Source organism: Saccopteryx leptura, chromosome 7, assembly GCF_036850995.1.
Source record: "Saccopteryx leptura isolate mSacLep1 chromosome 7, mSacLep1_pri_phased_curated, whole genome shotgun sequence".
NCBI classification, from domain to species: Eukaryota; Metazoa; Chordata; class Mammalia; order Chiroptera; family Emballonuridae; genus Saccopteryx; species Saccopteryx leptura.
Window position 1 is genome coordinate 88,935,624 of NC_089509.1, and position 19,780 is coordinate 88,955,403.

Consider the following 19,780-nt stretch of genomic DNA (forward strand, 5'->3'; position numbering starts at 1 on the left):
AAGCCAGTGACCTTGGGCTCAAGCCAGCAATCTTGGGATCATGCTGATGATCCTGCAGTCAAGCTGGCAACCCCACACTCAGGCTGGCGAGCCTCAAGTCAAATGAACTTGTGATCAAGCCGGCCACCTTGGGGTTTCGAACCTGGAACCTCAGCATTCCAGATCAATACTCTATCCACTGCACCACTACCGATCAAGCCAGGGCTTGTTATCTCTTTTTATTCAACTTTATTATTAATCAACTCTTGATTGTCAGAATGACAATGTCTGTTACTTTCAAATCTGTACTAAAAGTGTTACCTACTCATTAATTCAACTGATATTTATTAAGCATCTATTTGCCCATAAGTGAATAAGAAACAAAGGCCTCTGTCTTCTTAGAACTTCATTGTAGCAGAGGGAAACAGACAATAAACAAACAAAAAAAGACATATAAAATATCTAATATATAGAAAGTGTCAAATATTATGGATAAAGAAAAGGAAGACAGGTTAAGAGTAACTGAAATTGGTAGGGAGGCCAATCAGGTAATAGGATAAAACATGGAAGTTGGGCTAAGTGTTGTTTAAAAGTAAAATTTGAGCAAAGATGTGAAGAAACAGTCCTCTTTGGAAGAGTTAAAAAGTTCTTCCATGACTAGTCCCTGACATCTTGGGAGACACTGACTAGGATAGGCAATGGACCAGATAAGCATTTTGTATTTATCCGACCAGTACTCGGCAGCTATTTAAGGATGTTAAGAAGAGAAATGGCATGATCAAATATGGATTTTGAATAACAAATTGTTCAGACTGGTAAACGGAAATTGGCTTAGAATGAGGTTATCAAGAGATCATTTGGACCCTGGCCAGCTGGCTCAGTGGTAGAGCATTGGCCCGGCATGTAGAAATCCCAGGTTCGATTACCAGTCAGGGCACACAGGAGAAGCGCCAATCTACTTCTCCACCCTTCCCACTCTCCTTCCTCTCTGTTTCTCTCTTCCCCACCCACAGCCAAGGCTCCATTGGAGCAAAGTTGGACCAGACAGTGAGGATGGCTCCATGGCCTCCATCTCAGGCATTAGAATGGCTCCAATTGCAGTGGAGCCAGATGGGCAGAGCATCACCCCCTAGTGGGCTTGACAGGTGGATCCTGGTGCAGCTCATGTGGGAATCTGTCTCTGCCTCCCCGCTTCTCATTTCAGAAAAAATACAAAGAGAGAGAGAGAGAGAGAGAGAGAGAGAGATCATTTGGGAAGCTACCCAGCCCAGCAGGAGAAAAGGCCTTTATGTCAAAATAAGAACCCCTTACATCAAGAGAGCTATGTATCTAGAAGTTAATAAAAGAACCAATGCATAGCCATAGCTAATTACTAATAACCAGCAACATTTTTAGAGATACTTCAGTTCTACTGTGTATTAGATCTTTGCATCAGTCTCAAAGGTACAAAGTTTCAAAATTACCAGTTACAATAGGAACTCAGGCACAAGGAATAAAATATGGGTGAACCAGGGCACAAGGTAGGCTGCTGTACTTTCAGAAAGAGATAGAAACCTAAAACTGGATTGAGTTTTAACCCAAAAGTTAAAATACAAAGTCCGAGAACTATTAGTGCATAATCTCTTCCTGTCTATGATCATAGGAGAAGGTGGGACTAAGCTTGTAGTTAGAACCCAGGTAAACTGTGGCAAGAAGAGTCTAGATAAGAAAAGCAGCCCTATAGGAAGTTTGGCTACTTTGACATGTGTGGCAGAGACATGGGTGCTCCACAAACATATCACCTGCTCCTTAATGTTTCCAGCTTCTTTGTGGAGATATTGGAAAAGCACAGAACAGCGAGTATTACACTCCAACCGTCTTTTGGTTTTTTTGTTGTTGTTGTTGTTTTTTTAATTTTTTTTTTCTGTATTTTTCTGAAGCGGGAAACGGGGAGAGACAGTCAGACAGACTCCCGCATGCGCCCAACCGGGATCCACCCGGCACGCCCACCAGGGGGCGACGCTCTGCCCACCAGGGGGCGATGCTCTGCCCCTCGGGGGCGTCGCTCTGTTGCAACCAGAGCCACTCCAGCGCCTGGGGCAGAGGCCGAGGAGCCATCCCCAGCGCCTGGGCCATCTTTGCTCCAGTGGAGCCGTGGCTGCGGGAGGGGAAGAGAGAGACAGAGAGGAAGGAGAGGGGGAGGGGTGGAGAAGCAGATGGGCGCTTCTCCTGTGTGCCCTGGCCGGGAATCGAACCTGGGACTTCTGCACGCCAGGCCGACGCTCTACCACTGAGCCAACCGACCAGGGCCTCCAGCTGTCTTTTGAATTGGAGAGAGAAAGCAACCAAGAACGCCAAGCACTCCAGGTAGTACAACTACAAAACAGTGCAGCCATCATTAGCTTGGGTCCCTGATAACTAAATAGAACCCCTCTTTAACCTACACTGGACATGAATCTTGAGTAAAAAATTAAAACTTTCATATTAAGCTACAGAGATTATAGGAGAGTTATTGAACATAATTTAACCTATGTAGACGAATCAACATGTGTTACCTTCAATAGATAAAGTACCCGAATAGTAGGCAACAGAGTAAAACCATTATTATGCCAGCATATTTTCACAAAGCCAGGCTATGATTCACAAATAAGAAATATGGGCCCTGGCTGGTTGGCTCAGCGGTAGAGCGTCGGCCTGGCGTGCAGAAGTCCCGGGTTCGATTCCCGGCCAGGGCACACAGGAGAAGCGCCCATCTGCTTCTCCACCCCTCCCCCTCTCCTTCCTCTCTGTCTCTCTCTTCCCCTCCCTCAGCGAGGCTCCATTGGAGCAAGGATGGCCTGGGTGCTGGGGGTGGCTCCTTGGCCTCTGCCCCAGGCTCTGGAGTGGCTCTGGTCGCAAAAGAGCGACACCCCGGAGGGGCAGAGCATCGCCCCTTAGTGGGCAGAGCCTCGCCCCTGGTGGGCGTGCTGGGTGGATCCCGGTCGGGCGCATGCGGGAGTCTGTCTGTCTCTCCCCGTTTCCAGCTTCAGAAAAAAAAAAAAAAAAAAAGAAAGAAAGAAGTATGCAAGAGAATAGCTAGCATTTTTTTAAAGTAGGGTCTGTAATCTTCATACAACATCAGGGTGGTTAACTCTTTTATATATTTATATATATTGATTATATATATCGTATATATATATAATTTTATTTACTGATTTTAGAGCGAAGAGCGAGAGAGAAAGTTGTGGGAGAGGGAAACATCAACTCATAGTTGCTTCTCGTATGTGCCTTGACCAGGCTAGCCCAGGGTTTCCAACTGGCAACCTCAGCATTCCAGATGGATATTTTATGCACTAGAAGGGTGGTAAATTCTTTCAAAGAATGGCATGAAATTTCTGGTGAACCAGTGGTTAAAAATCACTCATCTAAATCTCTTTCATTTGTGATTAAAGAAAACAATTACATGTAGTGAGGAAAATTTTTTTTTTTTGTATTTTTCTGAAGCTGGAAACGGGGAGAGACAGTCAGACAGACTCCCGCATGCGCCCGACCAGGATCCACCCCGCACGCCCACCAGGGGGCGACGCTCTGCCGAGCCACTCTAGCGCCTGGGGCAGAGGCCAAGGAGCCATCCCCAGCGCCTAGGGCCATCTTTGCTCCAATGGAGCCTCAGCTACGGGAGGGGAAGAGAGAGACAGAGAGGAAGGAGAGGGGGAGGGGTGGAGAAGCAGATGGGTGCTTCTCCTGTGTGCCCTGGCCGGGAATCGAACCCGGGACTTCTGCACGCCAGGCCGACGCTCTACCACTGAGCCAACCGGCCAGGGCCAATATTATTCCTTTTTAATGCTTCATAAATTTGCATGTCATACTTGCTCAGGGACCATATTAATCTCTATAGCATTTCAATTTTAGTGTATGTTTTGTCAAAATGAGCACTCAACATTAGGTAACTGTGATTGAGCATAGCATAGTTACCTAATGTTGAAATAATAAAAGCATAAGGTATTTCTCTCTAATTATTTCATGGACAATTATAAAATCTGTGAAAATCTTATTTCGTTAGAAATATTTATAATATTAAAGAGTAGTGACTGCCTGACCTGTCTGTGGTGGCACAGTGGATAAAATGTCAACCTGAAATGCTGAGGTCACCAGTTCAAACCCCTGGAGACAACTACAGGAGGTCCTCGGGTTAGTACAGTCTCGACATACAATGTTTCATGTTTATAACGCTCACTCTCATAAAAACTTTTAAAAATTGAGACATGAGTGCTTCAGCTTATGCCATTAGTGTTCATACTTTTTTTTTGAAGATTTTATTTATTCATTTTAGAGAAGAGAGAGAGAGAAATAAGGGGAAAGGAGCAGGAAGCAACAACTCCCATATGTGCCTCGACCAGGCAAGCTCAGGGTTTCAAACCTGCAACCTCAGTGTTCCAGGTCGATGCTTTATCTGCTGCACCACCAGAAGTCAGGCCAACATCCATACTTTTTTTACACTCATTTATTGTCATTTTTTATTTGTGTCCTTTCCTTTTTCTGTGACTTAGTTGTATTTTTATATTCTAGATTATGGTTTTACAAATGTTTTAAGATAGGTAAGTGACTTAGGCTAGGGTATATTTCGACATACACCAAAATTTGGGTTATGTCACTGTCACAGAAATGGAACTGTGTCGTAACACAAGGACTTCCTGTACTATGAATCGGTGCTTCCCACTTCTCCCCCCTTTTTCTCTCTCTTCCTCTGTCTCTCTAAAAATCAATAAATAAAAAAGTCTTAAAAAAAGGATGAAGAGTAGTGACTAATTCATATGCTCCTATACCCAGAAAAAGTTCAATAAATAGTTATTGGAGTGAAAAACCAGATAACTGAGGACACAAAACAAGTAAAAAATATTTAATCCTGCAAAGGCTTATTTGTATCTTAGAGATTAAAAAAATTGCCTGACCTGTGGTGGCGCAGTGGACAAAGCGTCAACCTGGAAACGCTGAGGTTGCCGGTTCAAAACCCTGGGCTTGCCTGGTCAAGGCACATATGGAAGTTGATGCTTCCTGCTCCTCCCCCCTTCTCTCTCTCTCTCTCTCTCTCCTTTCTATAATGAATAAATAAAATCTTTAAAAAAAAAATTATAATGACTAATTTTTTATTATTACATATTCTACAAATGTTTGAAACTTTTTCTAGTTATTAAGCATGTCAATATTATTCTCACTTAGATGCTGAGGCTGTTGCATAAACATTGAAATGCACAGAAGTTAAAAAACAACTGTCTTATGGCCTTGCATTCTAGTTTTTCTGGCTTACGATAAATATTTATCTGGCCTCTCTTAATGACCTTCAAATAACTGTACTAGACTATCTTCTTGCGGAAATTACTCAAATAATTTTAAGAGCAACTGAAACTACTGTAATACCCATCCTCACAACCTTCACCCTGTGTAAGATAAGTACATATTCATTCTTCTTAGAGGCTTCTGAAATACAGAAGTATCTACATCAAAACTTACATTCTTTCTTAATCTAGAATTTCCCTGATTAAAATTGGTTAGATCAGGGGTCGGGAACCTATGGCTCGCGAGCCAGATTTGGCTCTTTTGATGGCTGCATCTGGCTTGCAGATAAATCTTTAATAAAAAAAAATAATAACGGGCCCTGGCCGGTTGGCTCAGCGGTAGAGCGTCGGCCTAGCGTGCGGAGGACCCGGGTTCGATTCCCGGCCAGGACACATAGGAGAAGCGCCCATTTGCTTCTCCACCCCTCCGCCGCGCTTTCCTCTCTGTCTCTCTCTTCCCCTCCCGCAGCCAAGGCTCCATTGGAGCAAAGATGGCCTGGGCGCTGGGCATGGCTCTGTGGCCTCTGCCTCAGGCGCTAGAGTGGCTCTGGTCGCAACATGGCGACGCCCAGGATGGGCAGAGCATCCCCCCCTGGGGGGCAGAGCACCGCCCCTGGTGGGCGTGCCGGGTGGATCCCGGTTGGGCGCATGCGGGAGTCTGTCTGACTGTCTCTCCCCGTTTCCAGCTTCAGAAAAATGAAAAAAATAATAATAATAATAATAATAACGGCCCTGGCCGGTTGGCTCAGTGGTAGAGCATCGGCCTGGCGTGCAGGAGTCCCAGATTCGATTCTTGGCCAGGGCACACAGGAGAAGCGCCCCTCTGCTTCTCCACCCCTCCCCCTCTCCTTCCTCTCTTTCTCTCTCTTCCCCTTCTGCAGCCAAGGCTCCATTGGAGCAAAGTTGGCCCGGGTGCTGAGGATGGCTCCATGGCCTCTGCCTCAGGCGCTAGAATGGCTCTGGTTGCAACAGAGCAACACCCCAGATGGGCAGAGCATCGCCCCCTGGTTGGGCATGCTGGGTGGATCCCGGTCAGGCGCATGCGGGAGTCTGTCTGACTGCCTCTCGGTTTCCAACTTCAGGAAAATACAAAAAATAATAATAATAAATAAAATAATAATAACGTTAAAAATATAAAACATTCTTATGTATTATAATCCAATTATTTCCTGCCGCTCATGTTCATGGTTGCGGGTGACTGGAGCCAATCACAGCTGTCCTCTGGGACAACACCAAATTTTTATTAGATAATGCGTAATGTACACAGGTCGTTGTATGGCTCTAACAAGATTACATTTTAAAATATGTGGTATTTATGGCTCTCTCAGCCAAAAAGTTTCCCTATCCCTGGGTTAGATATTTAGAGCTAAAATGTGTTGTTTTTATCTTAACACAAACTAATCAAGCTGAAAACTTGAACCTCTTCCATTCAACTTCCTTCCCCTTCAACTAGACCAATTTTAAATCCCTATTGCAGTAAGAAATTGAATTATATAACAAATTTAGGGTGAAATCTTTGTCTAAATTTGGTCTCAAAGATGTTCAAAAAGAAAGATGATCACCCACTCTTTTTTATTTTTTAAAGTGGGGTATGGGGAGAGCAACTCCTGCTTGTGCGCCCGACTTGGATCTACCTGGCAGCCCCAACCCTGTCTGAAGTCAATGCTCAAATCAACCCAGCTATCTCAGCGCCTAAGGCCAACCCAGCAATTCTCATTGCCCAGGCAGACACTCAAACCAACTGAGCCACTGGCTGCAGCGGGGGAACACAGAAAGAAGGGGGAGCAGGAGGGAGAGGGAAGTAGATGGTCGCTTCTCATGTGTGCCCTGACTGGGGATTGAACCCAGGACGTCCGCATGCCAGGCTAGTGCTCTATCCACTGAGCAAACCGGCCAGGCCCATCCATTAATTTTTATGGGAAAAAATCCAAGTTTCACTTATAAAAATAACAATTTAAAAGAAGGCTGTTCATGGGTAGCTCATCTCAGAGCACGTCCCTATTTCATCCAGCACGAAGGTTATATAGTATCTCTCATATCTTTAATATTCTTTTGCTTCAGAATCATCATTACCTTTCACTGGCTAACACATTTCTTCTGGGGGGGATTCTCTTTCAGTATACAGTTCTCATATTAATCAAGTTGTTCAGTATATATCTACTATTATCCAGAAATCAGCTCTATATATTTATTATTCTTAAAACACAGAGGAAAAAAATGGAAATACCAGACTTGTAGGGGGTGGGGGTTCATTTCAAATATTACAGAATAATTTTTCTATTTAGAAAAAGGCACCAAACACGAATTATTACTAGAATAGTTTCACAGCTAAGGATCACTCATACAGATTTTGTTTGCCAAGTTTTATGTAGGACATCTGTCAGAAATTTTATTTACCATTGTCTCTATTTCCTACATCTCCCTCTAAGGATATTTTTAAAACTTCAGTAATACAAAAAAAAAATGGGGCAGAAAGAAAAATCTGATGGGGTGATTAGCCTCAGTAATAATTTCTAATTAAAGGGCTAATGGTCAGTATCATATAACCAGTTGTCCATTGCCTCACCTACCGCTAACTAAGGACAATCCTAGAGGATAAAGATCAATTCCTTAGCTTATGAACAAAGGTCTTCACATTCTTTCCAGCCTTATCCACCTCCCTGCTTTAGCTCCCTAAGAGTCCAAGCACACTGAGCCTATTACAGTTTGCTGAATCTACCAGGCCCTTTCCCAAATTTCATCTCTTTTCTAATTAAAAAAAAGGTGGAAAGGGAGTTCTATAATTTTCTACGAGTTATTCCCTTCATCTTTGATGGCTTCTCCTGCATCTTCTCCAAGCAATCTCGTATTCTTTTTCCAAAACCCAGTGTAGTCTGACTTGTGGTGGTGAGTGGATAAAAACATCAATCAACCTGGAATGCTGAGGTTGCCAGTTTGAAATCCTGGGCTTGCCTGTCAAGGCACATACAGGAAGCAACTACTATGAATTGATGCTTCCTGCTTCTTCCCACCTCTCTCTCTCCCTCCCCCTCCTCTCCTCTCTCTAAAACTCAATAAATAAAAAATTTAAAAAAAACAAGTGTAACTGTCACCTCCCTGGTTAAACATTCTCCTGTTCCCAGGTCAACATTATCTATTATCTGCCTTTCTTCTCTGTTCCCAAAAGGTTTTCTTCACACTTGAGAGTAGTATAACATTCCTCTTGCTTGTGTGTGTGTGTGTGTGTGTGTGTGTGTGTGTGTGTGTGTGTGTGTGACAGTGACAGAGTCAGAGAGAGGGACAGACAGGGACAAACAGGAAGGAAGAGAGATGAGAAGCATTAATTCTTCCTTGTGGGACCTTAGTTGTTCATTGATTGCTTACTCACATATGCCTTGACTGGGGGGCTCCAGCAGACCGAGTAACCCCTTACTCGAGCCAGCGACCTTGGGCTCAAGCTGATGAGCCTTGCTCAAACCAGATGAGCTCGTGCTCAAGCTGGCGAGCTCGGGGTCTCGAACCTGGGTCCTCTGTGTCCCAGTCCAACACTCTATCCACTGCGCCACCACCTGGTCAGGCTCCTCTTTTATTTTTATTCTTTGCTTTGATTTCAGAAGAAGATGGGTTATTTTAATGTTATATCCTTTATACTTTTCTGTATTTTTTTACTTTGTACTATGTTTTTTATTTATTTATTTATTTTTAGAGATGAGAGAGAGAGGGAGAGATAGAGAGGAGAGACAGAGAGAGAGAGAAAGGGGGAGGAGCTGGAAGCATCAACTCCCATATGTGCCTTGACCAGGCAAGCCCAGGGTTTCGAACCGGCGACCTCAGCATTTCCAGGTCGACACTTTATCCACTGCGCCACCACAGGTTATATGTATTTTTTTAAATTAGAAAAATATAAATATTATTTCAAAGTAGTAGTTCTGGACAGAGAATATAAAAGAAAAACAAGTAATATTTGGTATCCAGAACAAACATTTTATTCAAGGTAAGAAAATGTAAAAGAATTAAGCAAAGCCTTTGCATATTATCAAAAACAAATTACTTCACAAATGACACTTTATCATCAGCACCATTTCCTAATACAATCAAAATCTTCTGGATTTTTTAATATTCTATTTAGCATTCTGGCTTATTACCAGTTAGATTTGTGACATTTTATTTTTTCTATTTTATTTTGCTATTTTTTATACATAAAGATTTTTATTTATTGAATATACAGAGAAAGAAGATGGGGCAAAGGGGTAGAGTGAGAAGTATTAACTCATAGTTGCTTCACTTTAGTTACTGCTTGCTTCTTGTATGTGCCTTGACCATGCAAGCCTAGGGTTTTGAACCAACGACCTCAGCATTCCAGTTCGCTGCTTTATTCACTGCACTACCACAAGTCAGGCATATTTTTTCTATTTTATTGTATTATATTATTCATGTAAGCCTCTTAAAGCCCTTAGTGGAAGAGAAACAGTGTAAATAAGCCTTTTGGGCATTAGAATTAATAACTGTTTCTAGCAGGTTCTACTAGATTCACATATTTAGCTGGAACGGGAACACTTCTTTAGAGAAAGGCATTATGAAGACAGCAAAACAACTAACCAAATGGCTAAAACCTATAGAATAAAAGAGCTCCCACATGCAGTCAACATAAGCACACCTATATACAACAAATCATAAGTGACATGCAGAAGGTTCTGATATTAATTTCCACCTCTTCTTCATTATAGAACTTATGAAAACCCTTAGCTACAAATGGCTAAATTGTGTTTTCTCTCTTTTTTTTTTTATTCATTTTAGAGAAGGTAGAGAGGAGCAGGAAGCATCAATTCCCATATGTGCCTTGATCAGGCAAGGCTGAGGTTTTGAACCAGCAACCTCAGAGTTCCAGGTGGATGCTTTATCCACTGCGCCACCACAGGTCAGGCTAAATTGTATTTTCTTTTTCTTTCTTTTTTTTTTTTTGTATTTTTCTTAAGCTGGAAACGGGGAGAGACAGTCAGACAGACTCCTGCATGCGCCCGACCGGGATCCACCCGGCACGCCCACCAGGGGCGATGCTCTGCCCACCAGGGGGCGTCGCTCTGCCTCGACCAGAGCCACTCTAGCGCCTGGGGCAGAGGCCAAGGAGCCACCCCCAGCGCCCGGGCCATCTTTGCTCCAATGGAGCCTTGGCTGCGGGAGGGGAAGAGAGAGACAGAGAGGAAGGAGGGGGGGTGGAGAAGCAAATGGGCGCTTCTCCTATGTGCCCTGGCCGGGAATCGAACCCAGGGTCCCCCGCACGCCAGGCTGACGCTCTACCGCTGAGCCAACCGGCCAGGGCCTAAATTGTATTTTCTTAAATTTATTTTAATATATCTTCTTCTGCTAATTTTCTTTTGTGAGTTCTGTTCTTGAACAATGCAGATCTGGCTAGGATGCAAGGTGGCTTATAACATCAGTACCTTTATTATTTGCAAAAGCAGTGATGCTTTCTAAACCTGTAATTTCTTTTTTTCTTCTTTCTTTTTGTTTTTTATTATATTTTTAGCGCGAGAGAGGGACAGACAGACAGCAAGGGCTCATATAAGAAGCATCAACTTGTAGTTGTGGCACCTTATTTGTTCACTGATTGCTTTCTCATATGTGCCTTGACCAGGGGGCTCCAGCCAAGCCAGTGACCCCTTGCTCAAGCCAGCAACCTTGGGCTTCAAGCCAGAGACCTTTGGCATCATCCAATGACCTTTGGGCTCAAGCCAGCAACCGTGGAGTCATGTCTGTGGCCAGGGAGTCACTCAAGCCGGCTATCCCGCACTCATCCTGGTGAGCCTGAGCTCAAGCCAGATGAGCCCATGCTCAAACTCGTGACCTCAGGGTTTTGAATCTAGGTCCTTGGAGTCCCAGGCTGATGCTCTGTCCACTGTGCCATCATCTGGTGTCAGGCTAAACCTGTAATTTCTGAATGATCAATTCAAATTGTATTGTCTTGGAGGCTTGGCCTGTGGTCTGCTCTGCAAGCTTTGCTCTATCCCAGTATCACTCAGCTATCTCCATGACTGATGTTACCCACAATGTCAGGTCTCGGTTCTTGAGTTCAAATAAGAAAGAGTTCAAAGCCAAGAATTCTAGCACAAGTTTATTTTAAAAGTCACAGAGGTAGAAGACATGAGCCAGTTGGACTGTATGAACTCAGGGAACAAGTACAGAGGCAAAACAATAACACTTGGCACGTAAGAGAGAAAATAGAGGATACATGCCTAAGAAAAGAAGAGAGGAAAGGGGCGGGGCAATGAGAGAGACAGAGAAAGAGTGCGTGCACTGAGTTTTTCACCCTTAAGGGTTTTTATTTGTTCTCTAAAGACAGAAATTTCAGCCTGACCTGTAGTGGTGCAGTGGATAAAGTGTCGACCTGGAACACTGAGGTTGCTGGTTCAAAACCCTGGGCTTGCCTGGTCAAGGTACATATGGGAATTGAGGCTTCCTGCTCCTCCCCCTTTCTCTCTCTCTCTTTTCTCTCTAAAGTGAATAAATACATAAATAATATATTTAAAGACAGAAATTTTAGGGGAAGTCTCAAGGGAAGATCTCAATAGAATATTCATTAATTTTCCAGTTGTGTCCTTTCAGGGTAGTAGACTCTACTGATTGGTTGGCACTAACGTAGGGGTCATTAGTCACTGTGATCTTTTGTTTAAAATTATTTATCGATTTTTTAGAGAGGGGAGAGAAGCATCCATTCATAGTAGTTGCCTTTCTCTATGTGCCATAACCATGCAAGCCCAGGGTTTTGAACCGGTGACCTCAGTGTTCCAGGTCAACATTTTATCTACTGTACCACCATAGGTCAGGCTGCTTCTGGTCTTGATGGCAGCCATGGCATCGCTTCATCTGGTTTTGCTGCTTTCTCAGCCTGGAGTTGAAATACAGTTGAGGCCTAGATATTATTTCTACTTTGACCAAAACTGTCTCTGTGGTCAACAGATCTGAGGCTTTGTTCCTAAGATTTTTTTTTCCCTTTCCTCTGCATTCTTCCCAAGTTGGGAACGAGGAGGCAGTCAGACAGACTCCCGCATGCGCCCAACCGAGATCCACCCGGCATGCCCACCAGGGGGTGATGCTCTGCCCATCTGAGGTGTTGCTCTGTTGCAACCAGAGCCATTCTAGTGCCTGAGGCAGAGGCCACAGAGCCATCCTCAGCGCCCGGGCCAACTTTGCTCCAATAGAGCCTTGGCTGCGGGAGGGGAAGAGAGAGACAGAGAGGAAGGAGAAGGGGAGGGGTGGAGAAGCAGATGGGCGCTTCTCCTGTGTGCCCTGGCCAGAAATCGAACCCGGGACTCCCACACCACCAGGCCGACGCTCTACCACTGAGCCAACTGGCCAGGGCCTGTTCCTAAGATTATTTGATGTGGGTCAGAACCTCATTGTCCCAAGGGCTTAATGGTAAGGGAGTGGTCATACAGAGGAGAAGGAGGCAGGTGAATGCTGATGGGACAGTTTGAATCAGTGATTTGTCTCAGCTTCTCCATTCCACTTGCCAAAATATTTTCCTGGCACCTTACTATCCAGCCTCAATGTGATCAGGATTTTTCTGTATTATGTTATGTTCTGTATTATGATGAGAAGCATTATTTGATTACTTTGACTTTTTTCATTGTATTTCCTCTGTAACATTAGTTAAAACCATCTTTTTTCTTTCCCTTAAGTGAGAAGCGGGGAGGCAGAGTGAGAGACTCCTGCATGTGCCTAGACAGGATCCACCCAGCAAGCCCCCTACCAGGCAATGCTCTGCCCATCTGGGCCACTGCTCCATTGCTCAATAACCGAGCTATTTTAGCACCTGAGGCGAGGCCATGGAGCCATCCTCAGTGCCCTGGGCTAACTTGCTCCAACTGAGCCATGGCTGCAGGACAGGAAGAGAGAGATGGAGAGAAAGAAGGGAGAGGGTGAGGGGTAAAGAAGCAGCTGTGTGCCCTGACCAGGTATTGAACCTGGGATGTCCATATGCCAGGCCAACGTTCTACCACTGAGCCAACTAGCCAGGGCCAAAACCTTCTTGTATATATATCCCTGCAAGGTTTTTACTCTTAAGCTATTTAAATCTCCCACTGTGAGGTCTACAATAGCACTTAGAGCATCATATTGCAAATTATCTCCTTAGGAAGTCAAGACATTATGAATTCTTAAGGGCTAGGATTTTAGCCTCAGGATTTAGCATAAGTCTGACACATATTAGGTCCTCAACGAATGCAGTACTTATTTGAATAAGTAAATGAAAAACAAAGAATTTATTTTAAGGCCTGACCCCTAGTGGCACAGTGGATAAAATGTTGCCCCGGAATGCTCAGATTGCCAGTTCAAAACCCTTGGCTTGCCAGACCGGGCAGTGGCACAGTGGATAGAGTGTCGAACTGAGATGCGGAGGACCCAGGTTCGAGACCCCGAGGTCACCAGTTTGAGCACAGGCTCATCTGGTTTGAGTAAAGCTCACCAGCTTGGACCCAAGGTCACTGGCTTGAGCAAGGGGTTATTCGGTCTGCTGAAAGCCTACGGTCAAGGCACATATGAGAAAGCAATCAATGAACAACTAAGGTGTCACAACGAAACACTGATGATTGATGCTTCTCATCTCTCTTTGTTCCTGCCTGTCTGTCCCTATCTGTCCCTCTCTCTGACTCTCCCTCTGTCTCTGTAAAAAAATAAATAAAAATAAATAAATAGATAAACATAAAATCCTAGGCTTGCCTGGTCAAGGCACATATGGGAGTTGATGCTTCCTGTTCCTACCCCCTTCTCTCTCTTCTCTCTAAAATGAATAAATAAAATCTTATATAAAAAAAATACATTTTAAGAAACAGAGAAGTATCAGGAATAATTTTCAAATGAATTTAAGATATGAAATGAATTTCCTGAACTAAAAATAAAACCCAATTTAAAATTGAGCAAAGGATTGCCTGACCAGGCAATGGTGCTGTGGTTAGAGCATCAGACTGGGACGCAGAGGACCCAGGTTCGAAAACCTGAGGTTGCCAGCTTGAGCGGGGGCTCATCTGGTTTGAGCAAGGCTCACCAGCTTGAGCCCAAGGTTGCTGGCTTGAGTAAAGGGTCACTTGTTTGCTGTAGCCCCCCAGTCAAGGTATATATGAGAAAGCAATCAATGAACAACTAAGGTGCCACAATGAGAACTGATGCTTCTCATCTCTCTCCCTTTCTGTCTGTCCTTCTCTCTGTCTCTGTCACACACACACACACACACACACACACACACACACACACACACAAATTAAATGGGCAAAGGATCTAAATAGACATTACTCCAAAGAAGATATTCAAATAACCAATAAAAACATGAAAAGATGTTCGATACTGTTACCCATTAGGGAAATGAAAATCAAAACCACAGCGAGAACCTCTTCACACTCACTAAGATGGCTAAAATAAAAAAAGACAAAAGTGTTGATAGGAATGTGGAGAAATTTGAACCATGATATATTACTGGTGGTAATGTAATATGGTGCAGCTGCTTTGGAAAGCAGTTTGATAGTTCTTGAAAAGTTAAGCATACTGGAACCATATAACCCAATAACTTTAATGCTAGATAAGTACCTAAGAGGAGTGAAAACATGTCTATACAAAAATTTATACACAAATGTTCACAGCAGTAGTATTCATAATAACCATAAAGAAGATACAACTCAAATAGCCATCAACTGATAAATGGATAAGTAAAAGTGATATATCCATGTAATCAAATACTTTTTAGCCCTAAAAAGGAGTGAGGTGCTGATACATGCTATAACATGGATACGCTTTGAAAACTAAGTGAAAGAAGACAGGCACAGAAGACTATAAATTGTATGATCCTGTTTATATGAAATGTCCAGAATAGGTGAATCTAGAGACAGAAAGTAAATTAGTTGTTGCCTAGGGTTTAAGGGAGAGAGAGGTTGGGAGTAAAAGGGGAGTGACCTGTACTAGAGGAGTTTCTTTTCAAGATGATGAATATGTTATAAAATTGATTGTGGTGATGGTTTATACAACTCTATGAATACACTAAAAACTATTGAATTGTTCAGTTTAAATGAGTGAATTTTATGAGATTTGAATTATATCTCAATAAAGCTGTTTTTAAAAAGGAACTGAAAGGCATTTGCCAGTAACAATTAAATTGCTAATCCTCAGATTTTCACTTCTTTTACAGGATACTTTTTAAGAACAGAAGCGTGGTTGAGAAATGCAGCAGATCTTAAAGGAAAATTTTCTGAGTCCTTATATTAACCATAGAGGCAGGACAAAATCAAGATAGTGAAATTGAATCATTCCTTTCCCGCCGGCCTTTGCCTGATACTACCAGCATTTTAAACACAATTTGGTTTGTTGAAAACAACGACTGAAATCTTAAGCTGTTTTCAGTTATATGAACGAAGAAAACCCCTTACCTTGTAAACTTTAGGCCTTAAAGTAGATCATTTATAAGCTTTGTTTACATTACATTACATTACATTTCTACTTCCTTTTAAACTCTTGTATAAGCAAGAGACAGAGCTGTGTTAAGAGAATTTCTCATAATAACAGTGTATCTGCATCCCTGCTGAGATATCATCTATTTGGTGACAGGCTTGTTTTAAATTTTCCCAAAGAACTGCCAGCCAGTAATACTATCATTTAATCCCATGCAACAACTACAGTAACCAAGATGATGAAACCAATAACCAATGGTACAAATCCACTACAGTGTCAAAGCTGGTTGCTGGTCTTTACATCACAGATGATTTCGTACTAGGACAAAAAAAATTTTTGATGACATCAGAATGGAAAACAAATGACAAGAGAAGAGAGAGTGAAGTCACTAGGATTTACTTAGAAAATCTGCTGAAGTTTTCAAATATATTTGTAAATTACATCACAGCAGGAACAGGAAGAAGCTTGCCTCCTAGGAGGATGGATTTATAGGATTTGTTTTAACAATCAGTAAATTGACATTTACTTAACTTTTACAGATTACAAAGCATTTTCACATTTATTTTTGCATTTGAGCCTTCCTCCCATGGTGTGGCTAGAACAAGTATTGTTTGTTTCATTATCATTATCATAAGAAATGATTTGCCCTGACTGGCTGGCTCAGCTGATTAGAGCATCATCCTGATGCACAAAGGTTGCTGGTTCGATTCCCAGTAAGGGAACGTGCAGAAGCAGATCGATGTGTCTGTCTGTCTGTCTGTCTCTCTCTCTCTCTCTCTCTCTACCTTGCTCTATAAAATCAATCAATAAAAATAAAAGAAAGAAATTACCTATATTGAGTTCTGGCAAAAGGGGTGTTTTGACCCCATCACTTTAAGCTAATGAGTGTTTTGACTGGGTCACAGGGAAAAATAAAATTTAATGGAAACAATAGCTACAAAAGGAAGTTCACGATAGCAGTAGTTAAAATTGACAGAGTTTATAAGGATAAAAACCTGATGGCTGAAATGAATTTCATTGTAAAATGTGAAAAAATGTTGGGCCTGAGTGTAATCATTTCAGTAAAATAAAACAAGACTAGAACAAAATTGGAAGTAGTTTCACTGTTACAGCAGAGAAGTTTGATCATGAATTAAATTGGTGCCTGACCAGGCGGTGGTGCAGTGGATAGAGCGTCAGACTGGGATGCCGAGGACCCAGGTTCAAGACCCTGAGGTCGCCAGCTTGAGTGCAGGTTCATCTAGTTTGAGCAAAGCTCACCAGCTTGGACCCAAGGTCACTGGCTTGAGCAAGGGGTTATTCAGTCTGCTGAAGGCCCACGGTCAAGGCACATATGAGAAAGCAATCAATGAACAACTAAGGTGTCGCAATGTGCAATGAAAAACTAATGATTGATGCTTCTCATCTCTCTCCGTTCCTATCTATCTCTCTCTCTGTCTCTGTAAAAAAAAAAAAAAAAGAATTAAATTGGTGCCTGACCTGTGGTGGCACAGTGAGTGAAGTGTCAATCTGGAACACTGGGGTCTCCAGTTCCAGGCCCCGGGCTTGCTGGGTCAAGGCATGTGTGAGAAGCAACTACAAGTTGATGCTTCCTGATCCCACCCACCACCTTTCTGTCTCTAAAAAATCAATAAATAAAATATTTTAAATAAGAATTATATTGGTTTTACTTATTGTTTAAATGGATATATTCAGAAAAATAGAGCTTTAAATGTCAGGTTAATATAATGCACCTCATTCAAGTAGGGGAATAAAAAATAAGGAGGAGTAAATGGCAGGATCAAATTGGCATTATTGACTTGATTGTCCGAATTCTTCCTGACTTCTTACCAATTTAACATCACTATATAATGTTAAAATAAATCTCATTATCAAGCTCTCACTCTACCTGTAAAACAAGAAGTATAACTATGGGAACTACCTCATCATGTTGTGGATTAGATGAGATAATGCTTATAACATTGTTATTATAGTAGTAGCACAAGTGGAGAGTATTTTAACCCTTTCTTTTCCAAGAATTTATTGTATTTTTTCAGTGTACCAGGCCAGGATCTTTAAAAATAGTTGTTCTACTCACTAAACCACACTACTTCCTATAAATAAGTATGTTCTTGCAATTGATGAAATACCCAGAGACATCTCTGATGAAGCTACAACTAGCTTAACCTCTATCTATCTATATATATATGTTAAAATTAAAATTTTAATTTAGAAAGATTGCCCTAAGCAACTATTGAAATATAAAGTTAATTTAATATACTCCCAATTGTTTAAAAAATACAAAAAATAAAAATAGCTGCTTTTTTTTTTCATTTGACACATGAATTGAAGTTACTTAGTTTGGCTTCTCCACCCAAAAATTGCTTTATCTCTTTTCAAGACAAAAGGAAGGCCAATAAAATAATAGCATTCATTTTTTAACAAACAGTTTTTTTTAATGTTTATTTTATTTATTTTATAGAGATAGAAAGGGAGAGAGAGAGAGAGAGAGAGAGAGAGAGAGAGAGGAACATCAAATTGTTCCTGTATGTGCCCTGACCGGGGATCAAACCGTCAACCTCTGTGCTTTGGGCCAATGCTCCAATCAACTGAGCTTTCCAGCCAGAGCAATAATGGCATTTTTATTTTCAATAACAGTAATAAAGTATGGAATACTGGAAAATCATTCAGCTTATCAGTCTTCTCATATAAAAAATAAACATGGGCCTGACCAGGCAGTGGCGCAGTGGATAAAGCATCGAACTGGGATGCAGAGGACTCACATAGAAACTCCAAGGTCACCAGCTTGAGCGTGGGCTCTTCTGGCTTGAGCGTGGGCTCTTCTGGCTTGAGCACGGGGTCGCTGGCTTGAGCAAGGGATCACAGACATGACCCCAATGATTGTTAACTTGAAGCCCAAGGTTTCTGGCTTGAGCAAGGGGTCACTCGCTCTGCTGTTGGCCTCCCACCCCGCCCCCTGTCAAGGCACAATGACAAAGCAATCAATTAACAACTAATGTGCCTCAACAAAGAATTGATGCTTCTCATCTCTCTCCCTTCCTGTCTGTCTGTCCCTATCTGTCCCTCTCTCTGACTCTCACTCTGTTTCTGTCACACAAAAAAAGAAAAGAAACATGAATAAAATAATCCCACTTCAGTGTTGTTGTGAGAACTAATTAATGTTTTAAAACTGCTTTAAGCCTGACCAGGAGGTGGCGCAGTGGATAGAGTGTTGGACTGGGATGCAGAGGACCCAGGTTCGAGACCCCGAGGTCGCCAGCTTGAGTGCAGACTCATCGGTTTGAGCAAAGCTCACCAACTTGGACCCAAGGTCGCTGGCTCAAGCAAGGGGTTACTCGGTCTGCTGAAGGCCCTCGGTCAAGGCACATATGAGAAAGCAATCAATGAACAACTAAGGTGTTGCAACGTGCAATGAAAAACTAATGATTGATGCTTCTCATCTCTCTCCATTCCTGTCTGTCTGTCCCTGTCTATCCCTCTCTCTGACTCACTCTCTGTCTCTGTAAAAAATAAATAAATAAATTAAAAATTAAAAAAAAAACTGCTTTAAAATTTCCATATAAAAGATACATAATCTTTATCTAGGAGAGATGGATAAGGCCTGTGGTGGCGCAGTGGATAAAGCATCGACCTGGAAATGCTGAGGTCGCCGGTTCGAAACCCTGGGCTTACCTGGTCAAGGCACATATGGGAGTTGATGCTTCCAGCTCCTCCCCCCCCTTCTTTCTCTCTCTGTCTGTCTCTGTCTCTCCCTCTCCTCTCTAAAATGAATAAATAAATAAAATAATAAAAAAAGTTTTTAAAAAAGACACTATTCGCCTGGCCTGTGCTGGCGCAGTGGATAAAGCGTCGACCTGGAAATGCTGAGGTCGCCGGTTCGAGACCCTGGGCTTGCCTGGTCAAGGCACATTTGGGAATTGATGCTTCCAGCTCCTCCCCTCCTTCTCTCTCTCTGTCTCTTCTCTCTGTCTCTCCCTCTCCTCTCTAAAAATGAATAAAAAAAAAAAAAAAAAAAAAAGACACTATTCATGTAGAAGCTAAAATTGGCTTTTGTTTGTGTAACTTGAAGTTCTGCTTGGCAAAAATGTAGTTTA

The 19,780-nt window shown here is 42.4% G+C and overlaps 1 non-coding gene across 1 annotated transcript; it reads right to left on the minus strand.

Annotated features, from left to right (window-relative positions):
* Nucleotides 1-3,769: 3,769 nt before the first annotated feature.
* LOC136379237 (U6 spliceosomal RNA) lies at nucleotides 3,770-3,873 on the minus strand. Its single transcript, XR_010746723.1, has one exon. It is a non-coding gene; the product is annotated as a U6 spliceosomal RNA (small nuclear RNA).
* Nucleotides 3,874-19,780: the final 15,907 nt, after the last annotated feature.